At 38.7% G+C, this 19,039-nt stretch overlaps 1 pseudogene; it reads left to right on the plus strand.

Moving 5' to 3' along the window:
• Positions 1–16,675, plus strand: part of LOC114492236 — a 78,266-nt pseudogene extending 61,591 nt beyond the window's left edge.
• Positions 16,676–19,039: the final 2,364 nt, after the last annotated feature.

The raw sequence follows: 19,039 nt of genomic DNA on the forward strand, positions 1-19,039 counted from the left end.
TACGCTGGGAGCTCCATGACTAATCACTTCAGTACATAGTAGGACTAGGAACACTCTTCAATACTATGAGAGCAGAATTATAGACTGAAGACACCTTGATATAAAACCTGGACTCAAAAACCATAGATTTATATGGATATTGCAAGAGAAAGATCTCTCTGGAGAATGTACAACCTGGAGAAATTAAGCTTTCACTTGATAATGAAACTTAAAATCTAAAAGCTTAGCACTATAATTTAAAGTGCTATAAGGTCCATAGAGCCCCTCAGGCATCTCTTTGGTAGAAGCAATTAATAGTCTTCTTTGAGAGAATACACCCTCAGCCTCAGCCTCAGCCTCAGAGTTTCTGTGCATAAGAGGAATAACAGATATTAATACATAATTTTTTAAATGTAATGTACTGATAAGGAAACAAGCCACCATGAGCAAAATTCACAGAAACAAACACACACACACACACACACACACACACACACACAAACTAGACCTCCAACCATTTCAGGCATTGGAATTAGATATGGATCATAAAAGATATATTTGTTTTTAAAAAATTGAAAGGAATTGGAATATAAAAAAGAGAAAAGACTATAAAAAACTAAAAGTCACAATGCGACTGAACCTGTAGTTCGCAAGCCAGGAAAATGATGGTGGTGATGCAACTCTCGGCCAGAGCAACCAGACCTCATCTTGGAAGAACAGAACCTCGCAGATGAGGAAGAAGTCTTGGGGAACCAGTTCTCTGTCAAATGCTGGCTCCACTACATACAGTTCAAACCAGGGAGCCGGAAGCCCAGACTCAATTACCTGTATGAGCAGGTGCTGAAGCTGCTGTTGAGTAGCTACAAACTCCAGTTCCATTCTCTGAAGGTGCACCAGGCACCGGTGTTGGGAACCGCCCTGACTGGTATCAGAAGCTGAAACCCCTGCCTAGGCTAAGGCTAAGGGAACGCCCTTGGAACCGTAAGCCAGCAAGGAGACAAAAGCTTATCTCCCTGGCAGGAATGCTGCTTCTGCTGCTGAACCCCAAAAAGCTTGGTCGGTTAGCCAAAGACGGGTAAGATTCCCCACGGGGGGGAACGACCTAAGGCAGGCACGATCACTTTGGGAGGCCCCCAAAAGAAGGACTTAGGGGCTGCAGCAAAAGGGGGTGATGGACCCTCACTCCTCGGCTTTGACATAGCCTGAGTTCTCATCGTCTGGGAGAAAATCTTATTGCCTTAGTTCCCGTGCTAAGCCTGGAACACTGACAGGGTGGTGCAGCTCTGTGCTGAAAAGGGGCGGATTCCCTGGGTGATCAGGCCTAAGAAAGAACATGTAAATTACTGTGAAACCTTCTTTGTTTAGAATGCTCTCGGTTAAATGAGAGGGGTCCAAGGAGGAAGTTTGTTCCTCAAAGTCTTACAGCTCTTTGACCCTGACTCAATAGACCAGCAGAGTTCCTTGTTTTCTATAGTTCCTTACTTCCCCCTGATAAGTACTGTACTTTACCTGAATTATTATGCAAAATGAGCCCAATAAAAGCATGTATGGACGGTAAATCAGGGCCCTCCCCACTAGGGGGGGTGGCCATTCTGTCCCCACTTCCCCACAGGACCTGGTTGTCTCTGTGTATGTTTGTTTCTCGCGTGTTTTTCGGCGAACCATCCACAGCGTTCCGTGGTCACTGCTGGCCGGTGACCCACGCAACACACCGGTGTAGCAACACCATTTGACTGACTCTCCGTGCGAAGATGTCAACTACTGCCATGAGAGGGCCTTTGTGTTCATGCACAAAATACCACATCTGTGGCTAGATTATCATCAATTCCCAATGGACCAGGGCCACGTCTCACACACACGTACACACATTTGGCCGCACTTTCTACTGTGCGCTCCAGATACTGCCCATCACACAGCACTTTTGTACTTGGCCCCTGTTCCTGTGTTCACACCTGAGCTGTGTGGGGCTACTGGCACTTCCTCAAGCTGAGCCTTGAATGCACAAAGTATCTTATAATGAGTGACCGGCTGGACCAGGCTGCATGGTGCCTGGCGCTGTAGTGAAAAACGAGCACTCATTGGCCAAGGCCCACAAGTCCAACTACCAGTAGCACGAGCTCTGCTACCTCACCTCCCAGAACATGGAAAAGGAGCTGTAGCTCAACAGTGGGGCAGCTTTGCTGTTTGCTGACCCTCTACTACATCTGAGAAGGCTGGGCAGGTGTGGGGAGGGGGGGTTGGTGGGGGAGGTGTAGAGGAGTCCATCGGTGGTGATGACAGTGTGGAAGTTCACCCAGGTATTCAATAGCTATGCACAGTCAGAGGAAAACACGATCACTGATTAGATGGAGATCACCTCAGAGCTGAAGCCAGAGGAGGAGGATGACGTGGACCTGGCCCACTCGGACCAGCTCATCAGCCAGCAGCCCCTCCTCCTCAACAGTATCTTGCTGTGCCAAACCGGCACCACTTGCTAAGTGGTACAAGCTTTTGGCCTTGCACCAAACCACCCCCCAGAGATCACTGACAGTGTACACTGAGTCTGTGAAGACGGTGGATCCCTCTGAGACTACGTAAGAAACCCCAGGCACTGTAGGTCATGTTTGCCAAGTTTTATGAGGACGACGGGCCATTAGATGATGCCTGCATCATCTTGGAGAAGGCCACCAAGGGGAGCTTTAAGCAGATGGATAGACTAGCAAGCGTGTTGTGCGAGCAGGATGAGCTGGATCCCCAACACAAGAATCATGACCAGGGCTGTGGCTGCTGCCGAAGGCAACAACGCTGCCCACTGGCCCAGCCAAGTACTTCAGTGGCTCAGAGTCCGTGCAGAATCATGTGTACAAGTCATTGAAGGTGTGGTTCATGCTCGCTAACCTAAAGAGAAGTCTTGGCACCTTTCAGTCCACCAGCGCTTGTATGACCATATCCTGCTCCTGCTTCTATGGATTCCCACCCCGTCCCCCCAACTGCCATCAACTACGCCAAGTTCCTGGAAGAGCACAAGCACTTCAAAACTTTTAAGGCACACAAGTGCGCCATCTCGCTGCTCAAGTGGCCCAATGTGTCCAACATATGCACACCTACCTCACCAAATTCATTGCCCGCTAGAGGGCGGCAAGCTGGAACGCGCGTGTCTACATGCGCACACAGGACCTCTTTGAGCAGGTGCTGATGGAAAACATGCAAAGACTCTGCACCTGCTGCATGCACTGTTGGAGGAGGAGTTGGCCCAGCAGGAACTCCACTGTGGTGTCTCTGGTGGTCACTCCAGCGGTAGAGTCCACCCAGCAGTAGGACCTATGCGATAATTACATCAAGTGGGAGGGAGGCCGATATCCATGGAGTCTCCTATACCTCTGACATTTACCAGATTGCCCTAGAGGTATTGTCAGACAAGCACACCCAGAGGATGTGCTTGTGATTTGCGGACATGGAGTGTAAACTGGGAAAGATGAACTGTGCCCAAGCAATCTACAGCTTCTGCTCTCAGATCTAGAAACTTGGACAGCTGGGGCCTTCTAGCAGATGTGGAAGTTTCGAGGTCCAGCATGGATACAAGGACAACATCCAGGAGATGCTGCAGATCTTCTGTAGCATTCAGGCCACGTACAACATGCAGGTCAACTTCACGGCCCTGTAGATGCTCAAGGTGTGGGCAGCACCATGGACGCCATGGCCCGCCTTGCCCAGGGGCAGAGAGGCATAAATGGCAGGAAGCCTCTGGAGCAGCAGGCTGAGCAGCATGGGGCAAGGGCAAGGGCTGCCAGACCCCACAGGCCCAAAGATCTTGTTCTTGAGAAGGGTTGCATCCTGGGAGGAGCTGGCCAAGCTGACACAGCAGGATAACCTAGAGGAGATGGAACTGAGTGAGGATGAGGATGAGAACAAGATGAATCTCCAGCCCAGTGAGGTGCAGCTGGAGCAGTAGAGTGTGCTGGCTGCCATGTTCCAGAGTCTAAAAAAAACTAACACCTGTGTTTATATGACCAAAAAAAGAAAAAAAACAAAAACCAAAAAAAGTAAAAGTCAATTTTAAAAATCACAGATATACTTAAAGTATAAAAAATGTCATTCAAACTCAGTGATCACTAATGATCAGTTATGTCTTGTTTTTTAATACCATTCTCCAATAAAAGAAACTAGAAGTCCTCCTTGGAGAAATGTTTGAGTCTAGGAATTAAGGAAATATACAAAATGGGCTTAGAGAATCTTGTACTGACAGACAGTAAAAAGGTGCAAAAAAATAAAATCCCAGTGACACAGGGACATAGGAGTCAACTGAAAGAACTTCCAATGGCTGAAGTTGAAATAGTTGGAGCACTAAAATTAAGTAACATTGGACTATAACTCAAAGTATAAAATAAATATCCACAAGTCTATACTGATATAAATAAGTAATTAAATCAATAAGTCAATGGGGGAAAAGAAACAAATCTCCCATAAAGAAAAATTCCAAGTAATGTATTGCATATTCCATTGTCAAGGAGGTAGACACAACCAACTCCTTAGTTGTGGGCTGCACATAGCAACTTTCTTCCAAAGAGGACAGTATAAAAAGGAGTTGGATGGCAAGTAACTTTACAATGGAGAAGACTGTAAATCTGTCAAAGATTACCTCAGCCAGGTGATCAAGGTCAACATCAATGATGAGTCATACTGATAGTATGTACCCTTGATATTATATGATAAGAAATGGCTCTTTGGGAGGAAGTAGTGTGTCATCCTCCCAAAAACCCATAACTCCAGTCTAGTCAGGAGAAAAGCTTCAGAAAAATCTTAATAGAGGGACATTTTACAAAACACATGACTAGTACATCTCAAAACTGTTATGGTCACCATCAAACAAGGAAAGTCTAAGCAATCGTCACAGTCAACAGGAACCTAAGCAAATGTGACAACTAAATTTGATATGGTACCCTGGATAGCACCCTAGAACAGAAAGAGGGCATTAGGTAAAAATTAGAGAACTACAAATAATATATCTAATTGATAATAGTATATCATTATTAGTTCATTAATTATAATAAATATACTATACCAATGTAAGTCATTAATAGGAGAAACTACATTCAGAATGAATGAGAATTCTCTGTAGTGTATTTTTTATTTTTATGCAAATCTAAGAAAATAAAGTCAGTTTTTTTAATTTTAAAAGTCTCCTAGATAAATTAAACAGTGGTTTGGACATAACTGAAGAGAGATTTATTTCTGGAAAATATATCCAAAGATAGTACTCAGAATTCAGTTCAGAGATACCAAGAGACGTTAATAAACTCAAAAGCTATAACAAGGAGCTCCAACATATACCTAATTAAAGTTCCAAAAAGAGAATACAAGGGAATGGAAGGGTGATGAAAGTGAAAGACAGGAAGTCTGAGTAATTTCCAGAATTAATTAAAGATACAATTTCTTTGAGTCCAATGAATAGCAAATGAAAAAAAATCCATACATAAGACAAATTGTAGGCAAAGACAAAATCTTAAAAGCAGTCAAAGGGGAAAAAAACTAATTAATTACTTATAAAGTAACATGAGTTAGACTAAAAACTAACTTCTTAGCCAGAAGATAGTGTATTAATATCTTCAAAATTGTGAGAGGAAATAATTTCAAACTTAGAATTTTATACCTGGAAAAACTATTCTTGAGAATGAAAATTAAATAAAAACATTTAGATAAACAAAAACTGAAGAAATTTACCATCCAAAGATCCTACTAAATGAACATCTAAAGGATGTATTCTAATAGGAAATAAATGATCATAAATGGTCTCAAATCCAAAAATTGTAACTGAAGAAATGAACAAACCTATGATAAATCTAAACTAGTATTGAAAGTATAAAAAAGTAATATCTATTTCATGAAATATAAAAAAATAGACATAGCTAAGGCACTAGACACAGTTACATGTAAGATAAGAGGAGGGTAATTTTAGTTCACATATATGAAGATCCTCATATCATTTGGGAGTTAGGTAAAATAACCACTCACCTTAGACTTTGTTAAATGTACATCTTTAAATTCTAAGAGTAATGACTAAAATAACAGATAATAGAGCATATATATATATATATAACATAGAAATGAAACACAATTAAACATAGAACAAAAATCCCAACCAATTTCAACAAAGTCAAGGGAAAAAAATAAACTGTAGATGCAGACAAATAGAGAAGACAAACAAAAATGGCACCAATAAATTTTTTAAAATCAATAATTATGTAAATATTGGACAAGTAGGTATCTTAACTTCCTCCAGTGAATGGCTTTGCTATTGTGTTTATCTCTTTCTTCAGTGTTAGCCAATTGTCTCTGGTCAAATCTGATACTTGAGCCTGCACAGCCACCTTACCATAAAATATATTGTATGATAGAGATGGTGGCAAACTCACTGTCCATTATTGTCTATTTAAACTCCCATTAATAGGTGTGACTAGGAGAAAGTCCTGATACGCACAGCAAAAATGAACCATATCAAACTTAAATATGTCATCCATATTTCAACATTTTCACCAGTCTATGACTACAAAATAAAAATACACTGTTCATATCCAAATGATAATTATACAGGTCCCATTGGCCTATTTTAGGAAAAGAACCTTCTTAGAGCCTCCCCCAGTTATTTCTAAGAGTTCTCAGAGTACTGCCTCACATATCCTCTGAAGAAAGAGCCCCAATTTCCTTCCACTCCAGCCTTCTTAACATTACACTTTGCCCCTGCTCTGGATGACCCTGTGCACACACCACTTTAGTGAGCACCCCCATCCACTGCAGCTGAACTGCCACCAATCCCCAGCCCCCCAGTGGCACCTTGGGAAGTAGACATTCCTCTCCTTAATTCTCCATATTTATACCTGAAGCCAGTTTGTGACTTTCAAAAATATTTCAGTGAAAGTTTACAGAATGGTGTAACTATTACACAATGTGGCTATTAGAACATCTAGCCATATGCAAAGAAGTTATGCAAATAGCCAACAGGTATGGGAGAAATGCTCAATGTCATTAATCATCAGGGAAATGCAAATTAAAACTACAATGAGTTACTACCTCATACCTGTTAGGATGACTACTATCAAAAAGTGGAAGACAACCCATGAGTGGCTCAGCTGGTTGGAGCCTTGTCCCCTACACGGAAAGACTGTGGGTTTGATTCCCAACTGGAACAGATATCTAGGCTGCGATTTCAATCCCTAGTTGGGACACCTCCAGGAGGCAACCAATAAATGTTTTTCACATAAGTGTTTCTCTTTCTCTTTCTCTCCCTTCCTTTCTCTCTGAAAAATTAATTTTAGAAAAGCATATCTTCAAGTAAGGATTTTTTTAAAAAGGCAGTAAGTGTTGGCAAGGATGTGAAGAAATTATAACCCTTTTACAATATTGGTGGGAAAGCAAAATGGTATCACCTACTATTAAAAACAGTAGTTTCCTCAAAAATAAAAATAAAAATAAAAATAAAAATAGAACTGCCGTACAATCCAGCAATCCTACTTCTGGGTGTTTATCCCAAGAATTGAAATCAAAATCTCAAAAAGATATTAACACTCCCATGTTTATATGGCACTATTCACAATAGTCAAGAAGTGAAACCAACCTAAATGTCCACTGATGAATGAATGGATTAAAAAATGTGGTATAGACATACAATGGAATGTTATTTAGCCTTAAAAGAAGAAGGAAATCCTGCAATCTGTGAAACATGGGTAAAACTTGAGGACATTATTCTAGGTATAATGAGCCAATTACAGAGGATAGGTACAGACAGTTCCATTTATATAAGGTATCTGAAATAGTTGGACTCATATAAATAAAGAGTAAAGTGGTGGTTGTCAGGGGCTGGGAAGAGGGGAAAAGGGAGAATTGATCATCAACGGTATAAAATTTCAGGTATGTGAGATGAGTGAGTTCTGGAGATCAGTTGCACAACATTATGCCTACAGGCAGCAATACTCTATTGTACACTTAAAAATCTGTTGACAGAGTAGATCTCATGTTAAGTGTTCTTCCCATAATAAAATAAAATTTTAAAAAATAACCCAGTCATAGAACCCAAAAAGCTAAACTCAACCTAAAACCTCAGGGCTCCATTGGGTGGTCAAGCCCAGCAGCCCCCAATAAAAATCTTCAGATCTTTCCACCCCACAAACCCAGTTCTAACTAAATCCCAGCTTTCCTAATCTATGATTCACTTTCTTATCCCTGAATGATTGATAGTAGAGTCATGGATTCCCTTGAGAAAGATTCTACTCCTCACCTGCTGCGTGTGTCTCAACCTCAGAGACCAAAGAAATTAATCAATGATTATATTCTAAAATCTTCTAATGTCTGAATTATTCTGTCTCAAAAAAATGCCATGTGTGAAATATCAATAGTTCAGCACATGTGTTGTTCTGCCATATCAACTTCAGATCCTTTTCACACATGTCCTCACATATCAAGTGGAGAGAGGAGCATATCTGTTTATGTGACAGAAGTCCAGTCCCCAGTTTGCTGTGAAGCAGTGCTTAGACCAGAACATTATTTTATTTGGATAATATGACCTGCTATAACAAGTAAGATGAACAATTTCAAGGAACATATGTATAAAGGACCCACGGACAAGGACAAGAGTGGAGGGTGGAGAGGATTGAATGTAGGGGGCAGGTGGGCAAGGCAGGGGAGAGCAATGCAGGGGAGGGAAGGAGGCAACTATAGTTGAACAACAATAAAAATAATTTTTTTAAAGATAAAAAATTTCAACAAAATAGTTTATCTTCTTTTTATTTAATGTTTAAAGATAATGTTCCATGTCTGCGGGAGTGTTCCATTTAGAGGCAATTCAGGTACCCAGACTTCTTTCATCCTGGGTCTATCATGCTTAAGACTCTTCATCAACTGCATCCGCCAAGGAGACAGAGAAAGAGACAATGGAAGCCTATCCACTTCTTTACAGTCTTGCCCTGTGAGTGCCACACATCACTTCCAGTGACATATTTTTAACAAGAACCAATCACATCATCACAACTAATTGTAAGGAAAGCTAGGAAATATAGTCTAGCTGTGTGCACAGAAAAAAAAAAAGGAAACCACTCATAAACAGCTAGCAGTTTTTTGCAAGCACAATCAAATACTCAAAGAAAAATCCATTTCTGTCCATTAGGCAACCTCCATTTGGATTTCAAAGGGAAAAAAAATTATTAATTCTACTGGTATACAATTGTGCTAGTACATTCAATTTACATTCTTAAAAATTATCTTACCATCTAGTCGAAAGCAAGTACATTTACATTAATTCATGGAATTCAGAGCTCCCCAGAGAGTAGGTAGGGAGGTCCATGATTTAAATCTACATGACTAAAAGCAAAATAATCACTCCCAAGACAAAGAAAAAGGTTCCCCTAAAGGCTAATTCCTGCTACTTGCTTTATAAACCAAAACTCAATTCAACCTCAAAATAGCAGTGCTCTACCCTCAAAAAATTCAAATGTAGTCTCCACGGGCTCCCTGCTACAATCAGGTTGTAAAGTCTTTCAGAATTCTTCATCCTTATATGTCACATGAGGACACCCACAATGCATTTCACAAACCAAGCTGTCTATAACGTTTGTAGAATTGAATTTATTTGATGTCAAGGACCGTCTTGGTGGGCATTCTGAAGTGGGGAACACACCTGGAACAGTGAGTTGGAAAGACGCTTTAATGTGTGTTTCCACTACATAATGAAGGAGAGCAGCTGTGGGAAACGCTGATGATTTCCCTAGCAGTCTGGAGCAAGGCCCATGTGCACACGCAGAGGGTTTCCTCACTAGCTGCAGCCTAGCCTCTATTTAGAAGTAATAATACCACACAGCTTTGGGATTTAAACAAACTAGTTAATCCAAGCTATTTGTACAAGAACTTTGAAGACTTTTATAATCCCAGTGTATTAAGTATGTGTGTCTTGCACACACATATTTGTGAGTAGCATCAACTACTTTTCATCAGCCCACAGCCTATATGATCCACCAGGTGTTTTGACTTCACTAGACTGATATACCTGTTTCTTCAAAACTACTGTGTCCGAAGCCTACACGCACTGACCTGACATTCTGAGCATTTATTAAACAGAAACTTTTTAGCAATTAGGTTCTCCTGATTCTAAAGTCTAAGTCAGCAGCTATCATGTTTTTAGTCTACAACATGCTCCCTACATACCATTAGTTTAAAAAAAAAAGGTAAATTTAAATCTATAGTTGCAACAATTTAGGAGGCTTCCAATAAGTCCACTGCATGAAAAAAATATATAACAAACTAGGAATTGAAGGGAAGTTTCTTAAACTAATAAATAACATCTACTGAAAAGACATTAAGCAATACTTAATGACAAAGCAACAGAAGTATCCCTATCTAGTCGGAAATTAATTTTATTAGCCTATGCCACCCTAATAAATTCAATAAAAAAGAAATTTCAAGAAACAAATAAAAAAAGAAATAAGATATGAATGCCTATTATTCCTGGCTTTTTAAAAGCATTTTATTGGATTACCTATACAGTTCAACAAAACAAGAAAATAAAGTAGATATAGCGATAGGAAAGGTGCAAACAAAATCCTTAGAATTAATAAACATGTCTCTAGATAGACAATACACTATACAAAAAAATTAGCAACATTTCCATGTGCTAGCAGCAATCAATTAGAAAATATAAGCTCTTTTTATTCTAAAAAAATTTATTCAGTCAGTGCAGGGACAAAAAGTCCTAAGTGTACATCTAACCAAATATGTTTAAGATGCTTATATGGAATATTTTAGTATCTCAAGGGCATAAGAAAAGATTTAAATAAATGAAAAAGGTACCATTTTGTGAAGAAAATTCACTATCATAAAAGTGGTAATTTTCTCCAAGTTAACCTGTAAATTCAATGTAATCAAAATCGCAAGAGCACCCTGGCTGTTGTGGTTCAGTGGGTTGATCATCATCCTGCAAACCAGAAGATCGCAGTTCGATTCCCTGGCAAGGCACATGCCTGAGTTGCAGGCCAAGTCCCAGGTTGGAGGCATGAGAGAAGCAACCGATGTTTCCTTCACACATCAATGTTTATCTCCCTCTCTTTCTCCTTTCCCTCCCCTCTCTCTAAAAATAAGTAAAATCTTTTTTTAAAAAATTCCAAAAGCATTGTTATGAAGCTGATTCTTAATTTTATATGGAATGATAAAAAGCTAAAATGAGTAAGACAATTTTGAATAGAAGAAGAAAAGACAAAGGAGTCATAATGTCCCACTAACTGTCAAGACTTATTATAAATCTATAATAATTAAACTGTGGTATTTGCAGGGATGAATAAACAGATTAATGGAACAGAATAGAGAGCCCAGGAAAATACCCACATATATAGGGAAACTCTGTATTTGACAAAGTGAAATGATAGACCATTAAATAAACAGTACAAGAAAAAATGTTTTATCCATATGGAAAACTGTAATATTAGAATTATCTCCATCATGTGTAAAATTATTTTCCAGATGAATTAAAGACCTAAATAAGAAAAACAAAACAGAGTTTTAACTTTCAGAAGAAAGTATTGGAGAAAATAAAAAAGTTTTTGCAAATAAGATAAGAAAAGGATAAGCCTTTTAAAAAGATTGATAGGATCTAGAGACACATAAAAAGATGCTAAGTGTCACTAGCTATCAAAGAGATGCAAATTAAAACCACAGTGAGATACCACTTCACACCAGTCAGAATGGCCATCATAAACAGAGCAACAAACAACAAATGTTGGAGAGGTTGTGGAGAAAAGGGAACCCTAGTGCACTGCTGGTGGGATTGCAGACTGGTACAACCACTATGGAAAACAGTATGTAATTTTCTCAGAAAACTAAAAATGGATCTGCCTTTTGACCCAGCAATTCTACTTCTAGGATTATATCTTAAGAGCCCTGAAACACCAGTCCAAAAGAACCTATGCACCCCAATGTTCATAGCAGCACAATTTACATCGCGGCCAATTGCTGGAAGCAACCTAAGTGCCCATCAGTAAATGAATGGATCAAAAAACTATGGTACATTTACACAATGGAATTCTATGCAGCAGAAAGAAAGGAGTCCCTACCCTTTGCAACATCATGGATGGAGCTGGAAAGCTTTATGCTAAGCGAAACAAGCCAGGCAGTGAAAGACAAATACCATATGATCTCACCTTTAACAGGAACCTAAACAACAAAACAAAGAAACAAGCAAATAAAACCAAAGACACTGAAATACAGGACAGGCTGAAAGTGACCAAAGGGGAGAGAAGAGGGAATTTCAGGGGAGAATGGGTAGGGTTTACAGGAGCAAATTTAAAGGACACATGGACAAAAACTAGGGGGAGGGTGGTAATAGGAGGGAAGTGGGGAGGGATGGGTGGGTAGGCTGGAATGGAAGTAAAAGGGAGAAAACTGTACTTGAACAATGATTAAAACAATTAAAAAAAAAACTATGGTACTTTTACACAATGGAGTTCTATGCAGCAGAAAGAAAGAAGGAGCTCCTACCTTTTACAACAGCATGAATGGAACTGGAAAGCATTATGCTAAGTAAAATAAGCCAGGTGGTGAAAGACAAATACCATATGGTCTCACCTTTAGCAGGAACCTAAACAACAAAACAAACAAACAAGCAAAATATAACTAAAGACACTGAAATAGAGAACAGGCTGACAGTGACCAGAGGGGAGAGGGGAGGGAATTTCAAGGGAAAGGAGGAAGGGTTTACAGGAACAAGTATAAAGGACACATGGACATAAACTAGTGGGGGAGTAAAAATGGAAGGGAGGTGGGGAGGGCTGAGGGGGTGGGCTGGGATGGGAGTAAAAGGCAGAAAACTGTACTTGAACAATAATTAAAATTAAAAAAAAAGATGAAGGGATTAAGAAGTATGGATTAGAAGTCACAAAATAGCCATAGGGTGTAAAGTACAGCTATAAGGAATAGAATCAATAATATTGTAATAACTGTCTATGATACCAGGTGGGTACTTGAAATATCAGGGGGACATCTTTGTAAATTATATGATTGTCTAACCACTATGCTCTATATCTGAAACTAATATAAAATAACATTATCAACTGTAATGGTAAAATAAAATTTAAAAAATTAGAAAAAAGATTGATATATATGACTTCATAAAAATTTTAAACTTCTATATTTAAGAACAAATCATAAACAAACCAAAAAAGTTGAACAATGTACTGGGAAAATGCACTTGCAATGTATATAACAAATTAAAAAAACAGGTGCCCAGGATATATAAATAATGTTGACAAATTAATTTTTTTAAAAACTCAGTAGAAAATTGAATAAGCCTATGGCCAGACAATTTATACAGGAGGAAAGCCAAATGTAATAAAACATATAAAAATATCCCTTAGCGCAGTAACAAAAGAAGTGTAAATTAAAACTGAGATACCAATTCCCTCTCATAAAACTGATAAATATTTTAAAGTTGATAATTCCAAGAATATGTGAGGATGGTAGAGGCAGGAGCTCTTGCCTGTGCTGGTGGGAGGAAAAATTGGTACGTTGAGCAATATCTGATAAAACTGGAGAAAAAATTTTGAGCCAGCTCTTCTGCTTCTAGTTATATGTACTAGACAAAATTTTCCTATATATACTAAGAAGGGTGAGTAAGGATGTTAACTTCTTCTGAAAGCAAAAATAAATTGGGGAAAACTACATATTATCTTTGGGGAATACAAAAATAAATTATATAATTGAATACTACAACTATTATATAAATAATGCTACTATTATTTTACATCATAATTTATATGTATATTAACATATTAACATAGATAAAACTAAAAGCCATAAGTTTGAATTAAAGATATATTAAATGTTGTGATAGAAATAAGAGCATCTATTAAATTCTTATCAAAACTTTGTATATGTATGAAATATTCTATAATTTTTAAATAATAACAAAATACTATTTTATACATTATTACTTAGAATTGACTGAATCCAGAGATATTCTAAATGATTTTTCTCTTACAATTTGGCCAGTGTAGACAGCAGCACCAACATTTCACAAAAACTAATCAATGAGCTAGTTCACTGAATTTTACCGATACTTTTTGTTTAGTATTAGGATGTGGTTCCCATTAAAATAGTGTTTATTAAAAGCTAAAATAATAAAACAACTGTTGTGCCTAAATGGTGAAATGGTCACTCTCCTTCGGACATGTTGTGAAGAGACAACTCACACATTATTTAGGTTTTAGGCCAAATCTTGGTCACTGATGAAGTCCTGTGGACTTGGGAAAGTCACATTTCCTCTTTGACCCTCAGTGTCACCACCCTCCACACAAGGAAAGCTAGACTGGGGGATTCCTAACAGTAGTAACACTCATAACTCGAGTGACCCAGAATTTGACTTGAGAACAAAAATGTAAATTTAAGTTCAAGCATTTCAGGCTTAAAAAAAATGTTTTTGATGTACTATAATTCCTAAAGAAGGGGATAGCTGCTAATTAAGCAAACAACTTAGATAATTAAACTGAGAATTTAAGCCTCATCATAAATACAAAGCAAAATTTATTGATTTCCTGGGTTTTGAAGGCCAGTGGCTGGTTGAGGAACTTAAGCAACTGAATGTAGAATATTTATAAGTATCCAACTTCCAAAAACCCAGGCTCTTTTTGAAGTCAGACTTTGCCACAGGCAAACTAAACAGAGGTTCAATTTAACTTCGAGATGTGTCCATAACAACTGATTGCCCCAAATCCTTTTTCTTCTCCCAGTGGCAAAATGCAAATGTTTTAAATACCTCTATAATTACAGTAAACACAGAAAACAATCTCTAAAATTGCAGCATACTATTTGCTGTCTTAACCTATGGGCTGTCCTTAATGAGCTCCATTAGAAGATGCCATCTGGGGAGTGGAATCAGACACCAGGTTCTAGGTGTTGTAGAGGCAATGCAGGGGTATTTTTTTCTTCTTTTCAGTAGTAAATGAAAATGGTTGTTATATAAGCTATTTTCTAGTTTCTACACACACACACACACACACACACACACACACACACACAAACCCTGGAAATCTGTGTGAGTTATGTTGTAAATAATATTAAAGAAAGGAAGTTTTCAACTTTGACCTGACAACTGGTTATGAGAGTAAACCAGCTCTGATAATCCTGGTATTTCAGATTGTTTCCACATCCTTGCCACCTCCTCTCACGCTGCCAACCCTCCAGGAAGTCTAGAATAATCCAAAACTCCATAGAACCCATGATTATAATTTAATATATGTTCAGCAATAATTATTCTTTATATATTTAGACTTATTTTATTCATTTTGTTTGTTTCTAGTGGTCTTGTTTTCTCTTTCCTTTTCTGTCTTCAGTTAGAATATAGGTGTTTCTATGTTGGCGTGGAAGCTATAAGTGATATTCCTATCCTTCTGGTGGTTTTCTTAAGTACATGTACTTTGCTATATGTTTTCCTAGCAAAGTCTAAATTTTTAGTGCCTCTCTCCTCCAAACAAGCAAGACAATGACCCTAGAGTATATGAACATTTGCCACTCCCATAAAGTTATCTAGCTTTTGTTCCTTATAATTTCACATAAGATGGTATTATTGTTTTTACTGGTCCAACTGCTCTTTTTAAATTTACCTACATCTTTCAACTTCTGTGCTCACTGTTACTTGTTACACTTCTCCTGCCCCCTCTGAGTATTCTTGCCTTTATGCTCTTTAGAAAGGCTGTGTGGGTGGAACATGTGTCTGAAAATGTCTTTAGTCTCCCCTTACCCTTGTAGACCCACTTATGGGAATAAGATTGTGGGTTGTGGGTTATTTTCCCTCAGAACTTTGAAGATGACTCCTTCAATGTCCTCAAATCTGTGATTGCAGATGAGAAGCCTAGTGGCAATCTAATTCTCTTGGTAATCTTTTTAAGGATTAGGTAGTCTTTGAGATTTTCTCTTTATTCTTGATATTCTGTAGTTCTGCTCTGAGGCAGCTTTATTCAAGCCACTTGAATCTTGAAATGCACTTTCCATCTAAGGATTCACATCTCTTCAATTCAGGAAAATTTGCAGCCAATTTTCTCTCAAATATTGCCTCTCCAAAGCTGCCTTTAATCTTATCTTCTGTACAAACTAGATTCTCTAGACCTAACCTCTATGTGCTTTCATGGTATAAGATTTTGGGTGTGCACATCTAAAATTCTGATGCTCAGATGATATGAAAAACTCTAAGACCGCTGTCTCCAAATTGGTAGGGTCTGTAGCCCACCCTGAAAACAACTTGGCAAGGTCCATCATAGTGAAATTATGAAACAATGGGGACTAAAAAAAGTCCATAAAATGAACTTCATTACAGGAACCACAAAGTGTTTAATTTAAAAGAAACTTCATTTTTGAGAAGATAAACTTGAGATATGGAGATTAAGGATAATTCCAGTTCAAGCTATTGTCATATTCAAGACTAAACACAAAATTTCATGAATTTCAGTAAAGTATACTTAATGCTATTCCACATTACTATCCTAAAACATTAGAAATATCTCACATATCACATCAAAATCCATGTTCAGTCCATTTTCTACTGCAGCAATGGAGGGTCGTGAGTATCAGGGGAGCAGCAGGGACCAGTGCAACACCATTGGGATCACGAGGGGTTAACTGGCTCACCCAGAAATGTGGAAAAATCAGCCCTCCACCACTGAGTCCTGCCCAAGCAGCTAAACAGGAATGATTCACTCAAAGAAAAATTACTGGAAATATTGTGAATTAAAAGGCCTCTTCAGTTGAGAAGCTGAATATTTGCTCACTGTAAGCAAACCCACACTGATGTTCTGGGGGTGGCTGCAAAAATAAAGTTTCTACCAATTTCTTAAGAACTGTTTTATAAGAGCTAATTGGTGAAAACTGATTTCACAAGAAGGGCCCTTTTGTGGGCTAAACAGTTTCTAATCATAAGTACCAAAAAAAAAAAAAAAACTGATGACTGATTAAAGGGGGAAAAAAAGCTTTAAGGTAAATCAGGCATGGAGATAATTAGCCAGACAAATGAACTATGCCAGGAATATGGTTGTTCTCTGAGAGGGGGAGATAACTAGAGCTGAACAAGAGTCATGCACTACTTTAATCTATTCATTGATGAGTAATTTTAGTATTTAAATGTGTGCTATATGCCCAGGGTATCATGGGGGGTGGGGGGAGAAGGCCAAAATATTACTGGCATCTGGATTAAAAAATATAATACATTGTGTTTCTTTCCTCCTTCACAGCAAAATGAAAAGGAGAGTTTGTAGAAGGGAAAGGGATTCCATTTTATCAACTCGGGGTGAGGCAAAGCAAGATGTAATTGGACTTTGCCCACAAGTATATAAAGGAACAATTCTAAGTCAAACAAATACAGATTCTCAACCTGGTTAGGAAGTCCAGAAAGAACAATTTATAAGTTAGAGAAAAGAAAGAGCATTTTTTAGCTGAGCCTGGAAGAAAGAAACAAATGTAGATTAAAAACAAATGGATATGTTAAGGTGAAGATGAAAAATAGCCTTAATCTTGCTAAAGAAAGGTGAGTTTGCCAGCATTTCTGCTATGGTAAAGAACAAAAGCTTGGGGGTGGGGGGAGGTTATAGAGAAAGAAATATATTGAAAAATATATTGAAATTTTGAAAAAACCATCAGGGAATGGAGTTAGGTAAGCAATAGAGGAAGAACAAAAACAGAGCTGACGTACAATGACCAAGGAGGAAATATAAGTATTTTTGTAGGCCCTTCGGGTTTAATTATGAGTCTTTCTTTAGCAGCTCTCTGCAGTCAGGAGCAGTAGACAAAAGAAGTGTCTCTGAGGGCGAGAGAATCTGATTAACAGGACCAGAAAAGTCAAACAGGCTGAAAGCTCATCCTCAAGTTGTTGAACATTTAGTCCATGAAGGGGAGAGATTAACGTGGACGGAGGAAATTAACTGTCAAGGCCAACCATCAGAACTTTGAGTGAACTGGTAAACAAAGGATAAGAGGCCAGAAATGATTGTCCTCAGGCAAGGGAAACTAAGCTAAAAGTAGGGCTAGCCCCAAAGGAAGGTGGCCAGTGGTGCCAATTACCTTATCCCAAGGAATCCAGAAAACTCAAGTCCAGATCCAAGGTAGTGCCAATATCCATGGACCTGTCTGAGAACAGAGAATCCCAACAGGAATCATTAGGCAGCAGTAATGCACAGTCAAAGCAGCTGCACAGTGAGAGCCCCAAGATGATGAAGATTTATATTTGATCTCAGCCAAAAGGCCAAGAAGCAATGGAGAACCTCCAGATTTAAATAGCAACTCAGGCAACAATGACACTTGTGCTGTGAGCAAGATCAACCCACAGGGAAAGCTGACAAGGAACTAGCTCCTCAGTCAAAGAATCAGGGGTTAAGACTGTGCTTGAATCCCAGAATACAAGTAGACTAGAGTACAGATCAGAACCCAAGGCAAAAGCCAGACATAAAGGCTGAGTACACACAATGGGGCCTAGGAGAAAATCCTGAACTAGGGAGGACACTCAGGGTTCGGCCAGGGCATTTTAAGCATATAGGCCATGGACCATTTCTCAATTCCAACGTGTATCCTAGGGAATAAAAATGTTTTTCTGACTCTTAATATGTATTCAGGCTTGATTCCCATCAGCTCAGAAGTTGAGCAGAGCTATCCTCAAGTCGTGAGGTTTCAGTTTCTATTAACTCAGTGATTCTCAAACACAGGCAGTTTTGTGCCCCAAGTGACATTTGACAATGTCTGGAGACATTTCTGATGAGCATGACTGGAAAGATTGCCATTGGCATGTAGCTAATAAAGCCCTGGGATGCTGCTAAGCATCTGACAATACAAGGGACAGCTCCCCACAACAAAGAATGGTCTGGCCCAAAATATCAATAGTATGGAGGGTTAGCAAATGTGCTCTAGACAGGGATGGGGCTGGAAGGGGCTGACACCGACAATCAAAGATCAAGTAGGGAAGTTGCTATTCCATTGTGAATGTTCATACCTTTATTCAATCACCCTTTCAGCAAACACAGCATTTATTGTGTACTAGAGACTGTACCGGGCACTGGGGATATAATGATTA

The sequence above is a fragment of the Phyllostomus discolor genome, chromosome 1 (assembly GCF_004126475.2).
Source record: "Phyllostomus discolor isolate MPI-MPIP mPhyDis1 chromosome 1, mPhyDis1.pri.v3, whole genome shotgun sequence".
NCBI classification, from domain to species: domain Eukaryota; kingdom Metazoa; phylum Chordata; class Mammalia; order Chiroptera; family Phyllostomidae; genus Phyllostomus; species Phyllostomus discolor.